The sequence below is a fragment of the Hippopotamus amphibius genome, chromosome 2, assembly GCF_030028045.1.
Source record: "Hippopotamus amphibius kiboko isolate mHipAmp2 chromosome 2, mHipAmp2.hap2, whole genome shotgun sequence".
Lineage (NCBI taxonomy): Eukaryota > Metazoa > Chordata > Mammalia > Artiodactyla > Hippopotamidae > Hippopotamus > Hippopotamus amphibius.
Genome location: NC_080187.1, coordinates 204,071,696 through 204,084,633, shown reverse-complemented (window position 1 = coordinate 204,084,633; position 12,938 = coordinate 204,071,696). Strand labels below are relative to the sequence as shown.

At 42.8% G+C, this 12,938-nt stretch overlaps 1 protein-coding gene across 3 annotated transcripts in view; it reads right to left on the bottom strand.

Moving 5' to 3' along the window:
• Nucleotides 1–12,938, bottom strand: part of TLN2 (talin 2) — a 452,015-nt gene that overhangs the window by 260,754 nt on the left and 178,323 nt on the right. For all 3 annotated transcript variants that reach the window (XM_057722678.1, XM_057722677.1, XM_057722679.1), the window contains one exon: nt 2,341–2,416. The gene's annotated coding sequence lies outside the window, so the exon portion shown is untranslated. The remainder of the gene's footprint in view (nt 1–2,340; nt 2,417–12,938) is intronic.

Below are 12,938 nucleotides of genomic sequence, written 5' to 3'. Positions count from 1 at the left end.
TCTGTTGTTGTCCTCATTGTTGTTTGATATAGCTTCCCGCCCCCCCAAAAAAAGAAAGGCAGTGAAATAAACACCCCCGGGACGGAAGCAACCCAAGTGAAGCATACACCCCAGGCAGTAAGTTTTGGGTTGACAGAAGGAAAAACAACCAGGTAAGTCTGTCAAATTTCATTTACGTTTCCCAGAAAATAAGAATGGTAAACATAGGAAAGCCAGACATCACTGGGGGAAGAGTTCAAAAGGACTGAACCACCATGTTGCAGTCAACAACGGCCATGGTTAATGTCACAGAACTTTTGAAGCAGCCAGGGTCAGGCAGACAGCTTGAACTACGTGGAGCTGTCGCTCCTTCCTCACATTATTTCACTGTCCTAATAATTCAGCCCATTATGGCCTCTGTCCTCAACCCATCCTACCCCTCCAACACCTCCCACACCCCAAGGAGAAGGAAGCAGGAAGCATACTCATCCATTCTCTATAGACCCAGGGCTTAAGAATACACCCGGCGTGCTGTTTTGGGATCTGAAATCTGAAACCTATGGGAAAGGGATATACTTGATGTGTTTCCTGACCCACTGTGCCTAGGCCCTGTAGCTAGACTGGTCCACCTAGTGCTGTCTGCAGCTCCTCAAAACACAACATCCACGCCGAGACACCCAGAAGATTCCAGGGCAGGACAGCTCCTTTACTCGTTCCTGTCCTGTAGACATCTAATCCCACTGCCCGCAGCTCAGAACTCTTGACCGTGCCCTTGACCCTTACCCAGCCTTGCACTCCTCACACTTGGCATGTGCAATTGTGTCCAGAGTTAGACATTCAGCCCTTCTCAACCCTATCTCTCGACATCCCCACGTGGCAGGCAGACGCTTATCAATCAAAGACCACTTGGTCAGAGGCTGCCCACAGTGGTGTGAAGGGAGGATTCTGTACACTTTCATCAGAGAGCTCAACACACTGTCAAGCCTTCATTTTTACAGTGACTGCAAGGTGGCTCACAGCTTAATTTAACGTTCACATGGTTGAACCACTTTTATGTGGGTTTCCCAGCAGAACAATCCCTTGTCTTTTGTTTGACCTCTGACTTCTCTGTGTTCAGCCATGCAAGCGGTCGCAGTATTTTCTGTGTCACAGTATCCTAGAGTATATTTCTTTCCTGCTTCAGAGGAATATACAGTTTTGGAGGTAGAGCAGCCTTTATCGGTCACGCACCCCAATACTTCCCAAACACCAGCCTCCAGGCCGGCACTAGTTAATAGCTAAGGGTAAGTGGTCACCAGAGCAACAAGAAAGAGGAAGGAAGTGAAGAGCTTTCTCACAACGCTAAACACGTACAATCAAAACACAAATTCAGGACATTCCTACTTTTTCAGTATTAAAATATTTCTTCTTTCATGAAATGATGTTAGTAGATGGTAGTTGTTTTTTGAAAAACCTTTATGAAAAATTCTAAACACAAAATAGAGAGATTAGCATATAAATAAAGAGAACCCTCATGCACTATCCAGCTTCGACAATTACCAACTTTGTTTATGTACAGCCTGAAAAACTAGTAAAAGCCGTCCTAAATTTTTTTTTTTCTATTCCACAAAACCTAGAAGTGTGGGAGTGACAAGGCTGGGCCAGCCTCTTACATTTTACAGATAAGGACTTGGAGACTAGTAGAGATTAACCCATCCCCAGCTGCACAGCTGGTCAAGAACAGCACTGATATGTCTGGTGCACCATGATACGGTTTTGGAGGGTAGGAGTGTAAACCAATCCTTTTTAACCTGTCAGACTTTAATTGAGGCACAGCCAAGACCTGCAGAAGAGCACCTTTTGTCCCTGCCCAGGGCACTTCATACACACTACTTGGGAGCAGGCAGCCACAACCAGAACAACCAAATGGGGAAAACCAATAATCTGTGACCAACATTTACTTCATCTCACACTTTAGCAATTGTGTACCACCCCTGCAGAGCTCCAGGAACCACCAAATGAGTTTAACACAAAGATTACTGAAAGTTTCTATGTTAATTCCTCATCCAGCATTTCCCTCCCCATCCCCAAAATTATGAGGCAAACATATGTGAATGAATGAGAATTCACGCAATAAGGTAAAAAATCAGCTACTCATGCCCTCTTCTAGGCCCTACCATCCCCCCACCAAACTGCCAGGTGGAAAAAAAATCACACAGCAATGAAAGTAATAAAACCAGGCAGCTACACTCCTGTCTCACAGAACCGTGGTAAAAAAATCAAACAAGACAGTATATGAAATGACAGTGTTTTAACACTGTAAAACTTCACCAATGCAAGAGGGTGGCCAACTGATAATAAAATAATTTTTAAAGGACTCACCTAAACTCTCGGTTTATGTAGAGTCAATTTCCCTGAAGATATCCTGAAGCATCTGAAAAGCATTCAGCAGCAATACCTAAAACAATAATAAAAATTATCAGCATCAAGTAATGTTACAGACATCAGTTTACAAAAAAAAAAAAAAAAAAAATCTCAATCTATACATTTGGTCATTTCCCCCACACTAAGCGTGAAAGGAAATAACTCAGGAAACAATGAATTTCCGCTGCAACACATGGGCTGGGAATTTTCTTCACCAACAGGGAATTGAAGTCCCAAGACACTTATTGCGAAGACCAAAATTATGGTACCGTTGGCAAAGAAGCAAAACACATTATTTTCTTCCCTGTGATAGGAATGCTTAATGGCTTTGAATTTAAACAAAGATCAAATATATGCATCCTCCTTCCTGCCCCCACCTACATTTAAAACAAAAATTACAGGCACTGCACTCTGATTCTTTTTAGAAATTAGCATCCATGAGCTCTTGTCTCATTCACTTTTTTCTTCCTTAGTCCCTGTAGCCCATCTGTGAAGTGGTCCCTTCTTATTTCAACTGTTTCCAACTCATTCCCAGTTCCCTGAGGCACTGATAACTGAGCATTTAGCCCCTTATCCATGCAAACCCAATCTGAAGCAGAGAAGCACCATAATTGTAGAAACAAAGTGGGCCAGCCACAACTACACAATGGTCTGAGTGAGAACATACATATGAACCAATGAAACAATAAACATGCAGCTATAGAACCAAGTATTCAGGGCTTCCCTGGTGGTGCAGTAGTTAAGAATCCGCCGGCCAATGCAGGGGACATGGGTTTGATCCCTGGTCCAGGAAGATCTTACATGCTGTAGAGCTACTAAGCCTGTGCTCGCAGAAACTACTGAGCCTCTGCTCTGGAGCCCGCAAGCCACAACTATTGAGCCCAAGTGCCACAACTACTGAAGCCCACATGCCTAGAGACGGTGCTCTGCAGCAAGAGAAGCCACCACACTGAGAAGCCAGCACATTGCAAGGAAGACCCAACATAGCCAATAAATTAATCAATTAAAAAAAAAAAAAGAACCAAGTATTCATATGAAACAGACCAAGTACATGTAATCTAATCTGGGTAGTTATGTGAGACTAGTTAAGAAATGATATTGGTTAGCTATTTGGAGGAGGGAAAAATTGAGCACTCTCTATCTACTTAAAGAAAATAAACTCAAAATAGAATCAAACGTGTACTACAAGAATATACAGATGAATAGTTTTATAATATAGAGGTATTTCGGAAAGGCCTTTTTAAACATGACATCAAAATGTGAAACTCAAGGACTGAGACATTTGGCGGGCAACAGTTTTTAAAATCTCAAGTACATGAAAGGCAAAAACAAATCAAAAATAAAAACAAAGAACAAACAAACCTAGATACTTTGGTCAAAAGATAAAATAAGAAGCTAAGTAGAATATTCGTACAAGAGACATATGAAAGGTTGCTATCCTTATACAAAAAATGTCTTAAAAGTCAGTAAGGAAATTAATATTCCACCTCAAAACAGACAAAGCAAATTCATAAACGTCCCATGAGAAGAAATAGAATAGTAATAAACATATGAAAACTCGACTATACTAACAATGGAAAAATACAACTTGAGAAAACTGAGCTCTTATTTTTCACCTGTCCGATTGGTAGCCATGTCCAGGACTGACAGTAGCTGTTGTTATGGGCACAGCTCATGATGCAGCCGCTTAGACAATTACGTCAGCATGTAAAATGGCACACACATTGATCCAGCACCCCTCCTCTCGGAATTCACTCAAAGTAGATTATTGTGAAAGAGGAAAAATGGCTATACATAGCATGTTTATATTCATTGGTGGAGATGGGGCGGGGGGTGGGGGGAGGAAATATTCTAAAGGTCCACAAATAGATGTCAAGTAAACGTGTTCATTGATGTTTATTGACATGAAAAGAGCCATGATATACTTCTGAGTGAATAAACCAGGTAAATGACCAGGTAAAGTATGATTCCACGTCTGCATGTGCACATGTGTGTTTCTGGATGTCCTTGTACATGTCTAGAAGGATGTTTATTGAGTAGTTGTGATCGCCCCTGACTATCCAAATTTTAAAGAACTTTGCTTTTCTTATACTGTTTGCGTTTCATGTAATGAGCATGAATTATTTTTCCGAAGAATACAGTGGAGCTGCTTTTTAATCTCACGCTGGAGTGCAAAGTAATACACTACATAGATTTCTACTTTCCTTCTGTCACCTTCTCTCTCCTCCTTTAGTGACATCTGTGTCACACGTGTGTTTGCTGTGAACACTGATTAGAGAAGTCCCTTCCTCCTCTCTGGTTCCTGTTGGTTCTGAGGGCCACTTTGTCCTTGCCTTTAGTTCCTAAGACACACCTGTGTCCTTATTATAAATCTCCTTTTTTACTTAAGCCAGCTCAAGTGAGTTTGTTACTTGTGACCAAAGGCACCCCACGTAATACAGTGTAGCTTTCTATTTTCCACCTTCTCAATCATCCCATTCCATTTGAAAACAGAACAGTAAATCTCATAATCACATGAATGAAGATTTATCGTACACCATGTCATGTATTGTTTATGACCTACAGCTGAAGGAACTGAAGCAAGAAGCTCAAAGCTAGTAGAATAAAGGCAAAAATACAACTTCAAGAGACAGGCGGGTTTGTTCCTGACTAATATGAGAACTGACGAAAAGACTATTTGAATAAGAGTAATAACAAAGGGGAAATATTTGTCCAGATGGGCCATTTCTATGGTTAAAATAGTCTCCATTATCATGTTTTAACCACTTTGCAGATTTATTTTTATTGGGTTATATTCATATATGAAAAGCTTTTTTTTCTATTTAGACTTAATATAGAAATGATATTCCTATAATGGGCCCATTATGTTCAATTTATCTCCAGCAAACAAATTTACTTTTCTCATTGCCCTATTTTTAAAGGTTCAGAAGTTCCATATAATACACGAATCCTCATAATACCATAATTACAAACCTGGCTAAAAAGCCACAAATATACAAATCCCTTTAGAGGTGTGTTGGATGTCAAATACAAATCTAATTAATCCCCCTTAATCTCCTGAAGGCTCCTTCTCCCCCCAAAAAATTTCCCTAGAAGGTAGAAAGAGAACAAGAACCACTATCCAATTTCAAAGATGCGCAATCAGACTTAACTAAGTATCTGTGCCTCCAGGGCATAACTCACACCCACAGGCCACCCAGTGCCAGCTGCTGGCCTCTGTCCTGACCCCTCCTCAGGGCAGGGGCATCTTTCTAAATAAACAGGCAGGGGAGCCAGGTAAGTCTTTTGAGGCTGAGATGCATTAGGATTTATGGGACAGAACACTGCATCTAGGGGAAGCAACAGCGCAGTGGTTTAAAATAAAGGGATTGATCCTGGTTCTTTCATTTACCAGTCATTAAGCCTTGGTGTGCCTCAGTTTCCTCCTCTGTAACATTGCCCAGGAAAAGGGCCGTTATGAGGATTAAAGGTGATAACACTTCTAAAGCAGTGAGTAATGCTCGAGAGTCGAACATGGTCCTGCTTGAGCTCCAGCTCAGTGGGAGCTGTGATGGTAACTGCCCATAGGTAGAAACTCATCATCGCCTGATCGGAGAGCAAGGTCCCTAGGGAACCCTGGGACAGAATATGTCTCTACGTAGGACACTTACCTATTCAAAATGCTTACTTTGAATAAGACATGAATAAGACCCTTCCAATTAAATAGAAACTTATTTTAAAGGTACCAGGAGCCTGTTATTTCCAAGAACATTGCCTTCGAGCACCTTTCTCTAGATCCTATGATAAATCACTTGGCAGCTCCCATGTTCTACCTTTTCTGGAATATTTTGAGGTCACATATGTAGATGTGACCAAAAAGCAGCAAAAGCTGCTGGCTAAAATGCTTGCCATCAATAGCAGGACTTAACTGTTTTATCATCCTGGACGACGTCCTACTGCCTCGGGGAAGCTTCCACACATCTCTCCAAGTCCCAGGTCACTCGTCACCGGAGCAGAGATAGTAATACTCAGACATTTCAGACTCAGAAATGAAATGAATGAATGGCTGAAGTTCCTACCACAGTGCCTGGAGCCCAGTAAGTGTCCAGTAAATGGTACATCTTTAATGGATTATCATCTGAACAGCATTAAAGAAGCAAAACAAATATTAAGTAATCTGATTGAGGCTATACAAGGCAATTTTTCACCATGAGAGTTTTATGGACTCTTTGTTTTCCACATTTCCCTTGGCGTAATCCCCACAGGAATGCAGGGCCAAGTTTAAGGGGATCTGAGGAGGCAAGTGGGTCTCGAGCCACGAAGGGCCTGCACGATGTGCTCAGACCCCAAGCAGCCAAGAACACATCTGTCCTAACATTTCATTAAAAGATGGAGAACAATGTAACATGACACTCAAACTTTGCCCTGGTACCATCTATACAAACATAAAAATCAGAAGATGGGCCTGTATGGGCACCATCCCAAGTGTTTTCGCTGCCCAAAGTTATAAAAGTGCTTTTACAAGGTAAGACCAAGCAAAGCAGCAGGAAATCCACTAGATTTTAGCCAAACATAAGCAGAATATACTACTCTTAGCTTGAAGTTATCACTAACATTTGACACATTTATTACTAATTGCTCAAAAACAAAATCCAGAAGGAAAGAAAGCAAGTAATCTTTCAGTAGTCATAAAATAGAAACAGGAAGAGCCAAAGAGAGAAAAGAGGATGAATTGTGAAAACGAAATTCTTCCAACTTCCTCCAACTTCTACCACTTGCCAAGGATTAGTTTTTTCTTCTTTGAAACCCTGAGAACATTTTCATTGAAAGCACAGCTCAATGATTAGAGCCCAGTTCTACTGTGTCAGAAGGTATCTGCCTCCAAGGGGAAATGCCCAATTCTCTTTTCACGGCCTCCCCTGGCTGACTTTCCAGCTAGAGGCTGGATCCTGAGGTCAAAGGAAACTCAGTGAAGCCAAGCTCCAAGCACCAATGCCCAAGGCCTTCAGAGGTGAGGAATGATACATGGCCTTGTCCTCTGAAGGCACAAAGGCTCCAGAAATCCCTCCGTATGCCTCTAAAAGCGGCATTCCAGCAAACTAGGAAGTAAGAGGTGTTACATACAAAAAAAGATTCTCAATATAAATGTGTGAAATGCTGGTTTAAACCAAACTAAGGAGTTCCTCTAATACAGAACATTGTGGACACTTCTCTGTGCTAATGCGGATTATGAAGAAGTGGCCCCAACCTTATTTGTACACAGATTCCTTTACCTTTGTGGCCTACGTCTTAGTACAAGTGCCCCAGGCAATACTTTGGGAAATAATGTTATAATTAGTTCTTTTATGCAAATGACTACTGAAGGTTCACTCTGCCCCACCATGCTCACAATGACAGGACCAGGCACCATGCCCCTAAAGATCAGTTCACTGTGCAAACCATGTTAACGCAAAGTAGTGTGAAACTCCTGTTTACTAGAGGGGCTAGGGAAGTACTCTGCTCTAATGACACCACTTTACCTCCTTCGGTCTTTAGATGCTTTTCACAACTGGACAACTTCAGAGATGCCCCGAATTCCCTGCTGTTCTGTATTCACTGTTCCCCTTCTCTCACTTATATGTATGTGTCTTTATGTAAAAATATCGATAAAACTAAATTAGTAACATTAGTAGCTAGAACATATGCTTCACAAGAACAGAGACTCTCCTTGGTCCATGGCTATTCCCCCAGCCCTTGAAGAGTGCAGGTACAAGGATGTCGCACAGATATTTGACTATATGAATAAAGTAATGAATAAATAAGCTTATATAAGTGTATCATTAACTCATTTTATGAACTGGCCAAAATATATACTCTAAAGCTTTATGTTAAACTGACTCTGAAATGCTCACTCTAAAAATTTCCTATTTCTTTTTTCTCAGGAAAAGTTTGTTTTGCCCATTTCTTTCCCACTACTATCTCCCATCCTTTGCAATTCCCCTACACACATACCCCCCCCCAAAAAGGATATTTTTCATTTGACTTTTGGGTTGGAAGGAATCTCAATATTCTGAAGTTAATGTTTAAAATAACCCTGAGATGTTGCAACACTTTCAAATGAATAAATACTTAAATGTTTTTGCTAAGCTCAACTCACTATGACAAAACAGGACAATGCATTTAAAAAGAAATTTTTTTTTTTAACAATTGTGTTTTTTTTCTTTAAGAGCACAAGGAAGGAAGAACAGGAAAAAAGTGTTTTAGTTCTTCCTTGGTCATTCAGAAAACTGACTAGACCCTTCTCACCCCCATTCCTCCTACAAAGCTACTAACGCCAGGGTGATCCTGCTCGGTAATTCCCAGCTTTCGGCTGGGCCATAGTTCCATCTGTCACAGCAGCCCTGCCCAGGACCACCTGCATGCCAGCCCCCTGCATCCCAGCATAAACCATCCAAGGCAGTCATCTGAGTCTGTCCTCAGCTCCCTGACTGCAGGAATCTCCGGGACCCACTTCCTCACTCCCTGTCTCGCCTGTCCTGGGAGTCAGTGCCCCAGCACCACAGAGCCCATGACCCTCCTGGACTCCTGCAACCCTCTGCACTGCTTCCCCTGCAGCGGTCTTTGACCTCCCGTCTTCCTTGCCTACAATGGCCTCCCCACACCTCTATTCACCTGGTGCCCCATCGAGTTCCACCTACTCCGGGGAGACGTCACGGACCATGTCTTTGTTTCTACATTACCATATTAAGTTGAAATAGTCTATTTAAGCATCTACAGTCCACACTAGTCTGTGAGCTCCCAGAGGGCAAGAGCTACGGCTCCTCCCAGAGTTCTCACCTCAGCTCGCAGCACAGTTCCTAACACCCCTTAGGTGCTCAGAAGGCATCCGAAGATTAATGAAGATATGTTGTATGATTAATAACTTTGAGATACCAGGGATGAGAGTAAGGGACTTGAACAGGCTGGGGTATAACAGCAGGGTCAGGATGGGGGCAGGGGTATGTGAGCATGCCTGTACACGCACACCACACTGAAGAGAAGGGGCTGCCGCATTTCATGAGCCTCCTTCCTGGTTCTTCAAAGTCAAGGTTCCAGTGAACCGCCTCCCCCCCGCACTGCCCCCGCACCCCACTCTCCTCTTTTAGTCCCAGCGACTGGCTGATAACTCACTCTCTTGCCACAAACATAGTGTCTTTGAGTAAGCGTCTCTCCTGTTTGGCCTGGTGTCAAGGAGCAAACTATACCATTTCATAATTATGCCTTTTTTCCCATCCCAAAGCAAACAAAGGCTTTATGAGGTTTAACAATTAGAGAGTGGTATGAGAAGATGTCCCTCCTATAAGCTATTCCCCATCCTAACCCCTAAAGAACATCTGTTAGGCTCACTCCAGCAAGGACCCTGTGGGAGAGCACAGAGTCACACAGGCACCCACAGTGCAAGCTGATGCACGTGGAGAGGCAAGTGTTATTCATCAACCAGCAGAGCATTTGCTTTCAGGAAGATGAGGTAAGAGGCCTCAGCAAAGAGAGCAAAAAGAATCGCTCATACAGCAGAATCCTGTTCAGCACGAAAAAGAAATGACCTCTCAGGCCATGAAAGGACATCAAGGAACGTTAAATGGGTATTGTGAGTGAAAAGTCAATCTGAAAAGGCTACGTTCTGTGTGATTTCAACCAAATGACATTCTGGAAAAGGCAAAACTATGGAGACGGTAAAAATATCCGTGGTTTCCAGAGTTCATGGGGGAGGAAGGGATGAATAGCAGAGCACAGAGGATTTTTAGGGCAGTGAAACTGTTCTGTTTTACGCTGCAATGGTGAACACACGTCATTATACATTTGCCAACGCTGATAAAACATACAACACCAAGAGTGGACCCTAATGTGAAGTACGGACCTTGGGTGATTATGATTTGTCAACGTAAGTTCATCAATTGTAACAAATGTACCCTCTGGGGAGGGGTCTTGATAATAGGGGAGGCTGTGTATGTGTGTGGACAGTGTGTATGTGGGGACTGCTCACTTTCTGCCCAATTTTGCTGTGAACCTAAAAGTATTCTAAAAAAACAAAGTCTATGAAAGTAGAAATAAAATGAGCAAGAAGAAAAGTGTGGGGTGGGGTGTCACAAATTGCCCCCAGGCACTGAAGCCAGGGACACTCCGATGACAGAGCCTGGGGAGAGGTTCAGAGTGAGACAAGGTGGGCTTGGCCAGTAGCAGCAGCAATGGAGGATCTGGGCTCCACTGGCCAGCTGGACACTGGCACACAGCAGAGGCTGCTGTGTGAACCAGGGCTGCCCACACAGAGCTCCAGCCTGCCAGGAGTGACCCTAGGAAAGCATCCTCCCTCACATTTACTCTCACAACTTTTAACTCGAGGGCTACTCCTCCATCCCAGCTCCTCAAGAACTTCTTCTGTGCTCCTATCATTCAACTGAAGAACACAAAAAGAGAATACTACGTCTTCAAGTGGTAAACTGTCTAATTTTCCATGCCGATGAAAAACGTGTCCACTACAATGGAAGATCCCAGGGACTATCTCCCTGCCGGGAGAAGGGGTGGCCTTCCTATACAGGAGACATGGTAAACGCCTATGAACTCCCATAATGGCTCATTCCTCCAGGCCTCAAAGCCTTGTTGCCTGGGTGCTGTGAGCCAACACATGACACCATAAAAGTGATGGAAAGACTCAAGGTGCACAGAGGAATTTCATCAGCCTTCGGGCAACTTAAAATAGGTATTACAGACAAGAACATGGGGCCCTTCAGGAGGATGGTTTGGCTAATCAAGAACAAATTAGCTACTTAGGTAAACATAATGTGGAAATTGGGGAATCCCCCCCTTTACTTCTTTAAATAAATAAGAACTTGTCATCACTTGGCTCTGATTAGTAGCTATTGTATCCCTCAAAATTCATCTTTCCAAAGTAATTTTGCTGCCTTCATATCTCTCACTATGTGCCATCTGGTCTTCGTGAATGGCCACCTGATACATTTCCCAAAAGGCTAAATCCCTCCAATCTTTGCTCCGCTGGCCAAAGCTTCTCCTTTATATATTCGTTTTGCTACACTGCATTCAAAACCAAAATACCCCACAACAAACAGCTGTCACTGAAACATCCTTCTCCTCTTAAAACATTTCAAAAAAAATCAATCCTCCTGAGCCTTGTGTGTCCTCCTTCCTGCCCCTGATCTGTCACTGCAAGTTCCCCCTTTCCCAAGCAGCCTTCCTTTCCACGTGGTTTCCCCTACTCTTGGGGTCCTCTCAGTTTCCATGGGTCTTGGTAAATTTCTCTGCATAATTTGGCAACTCATTATATTATATTGTATTTCTTCTAATTCCGGTTCCACAAGTTTCTACAACTCCAACAGATAAGGTAAACTCAAGTGCCCTGCATGGAGCCTGGTACCAAGTTACCCGAGGCCAGTAGCATCCTGGTTCCCTTACACTCATGCTGAGTGTAGATGGGCAGGGTGGGTCCTCTGAGCCTCCCTTCACTCCTGTGTAAAAGGCAGAAGGAGAACCCCCTTCACAAGCCAACCTAAGGACCACATAAGAATAAGGCTTGGGGTAAAACACGCTTGCTGCCAACGCTGACTTTCTTCTCCTCCACATGTGTTTTTGATCTCTGGGCTCTAGAACCAGAATACAATCTCTGTAAGAGCAAGATCAGAACTCACAACTTTCCTGTATTGCTTCAAGGCAACTTCACACCAGGGAAAGTCCAGTAGATGGTTTTCAAATGGTGTTTTCAAGGTAACGGCAGTTATTTTCGGGTAATGGAATTTCAGAGCTTTTTCTTTACAATTTCACCCACCATCAAAATACCTAAAACTTTCTATTGAAAATTTCAAATAGATAATAAAGAGAATAAGGACCCCTAACTACTCATCACTCAGCTTCAACAATTATTGACTCATAATCAGTCTCATTTCATCCAGACCCCCTCTGACTTCCTTGTGCAAATCTCCCTCACTGGAGATTATTTTGAAGCAACACCAGCTATCACCCCATTTCATTATAACTATTTTATAAAACTAGAATTTTTAAATCAGAAAAATGGTTAATAAAGCCCTTTTCACTTAGAAAAAAGAATTCTATGCTTATCCAATAATGTCACAGCCATCTCGCTGTCTCTGTCCCTGTTGCACACAGCCAGACACAGACGACCGAAGACACACTCAGCAGGCCTGAATTATGACTCCTGGCAGCACAGGAGCTGTCTGGGTGACTGTGGGCGGGACAGCCCCAAGGCCCCTCCCCTTAGACCTTTGCTCCCAAGGAGGAAATCAGGGCTCTGATGCTCACAGCTCACCTGCTGGGGCACAGCCAGGGCTTTCTAAGTTCCTTTTCTATGTTTTTCTGTTACCCCCAGCATCAGCTTCATTACCCAGAGTAACCTAGTCTCTATTTGCTCTTTGCCAAAAACAGAATTATTAAGTATACAGTATTCAAATAGCAAAGTCTCCTCCAGGAACAAGTTGCCTGCATAGTAACCCTGCATTTAAAAAAAAAAAAAAATCATTCCATTATCTGTTTTTAATTCAATCTCTCAAATAAAAAACAAAAAAATATAAAGCAGTACCCTGCTTGACTGT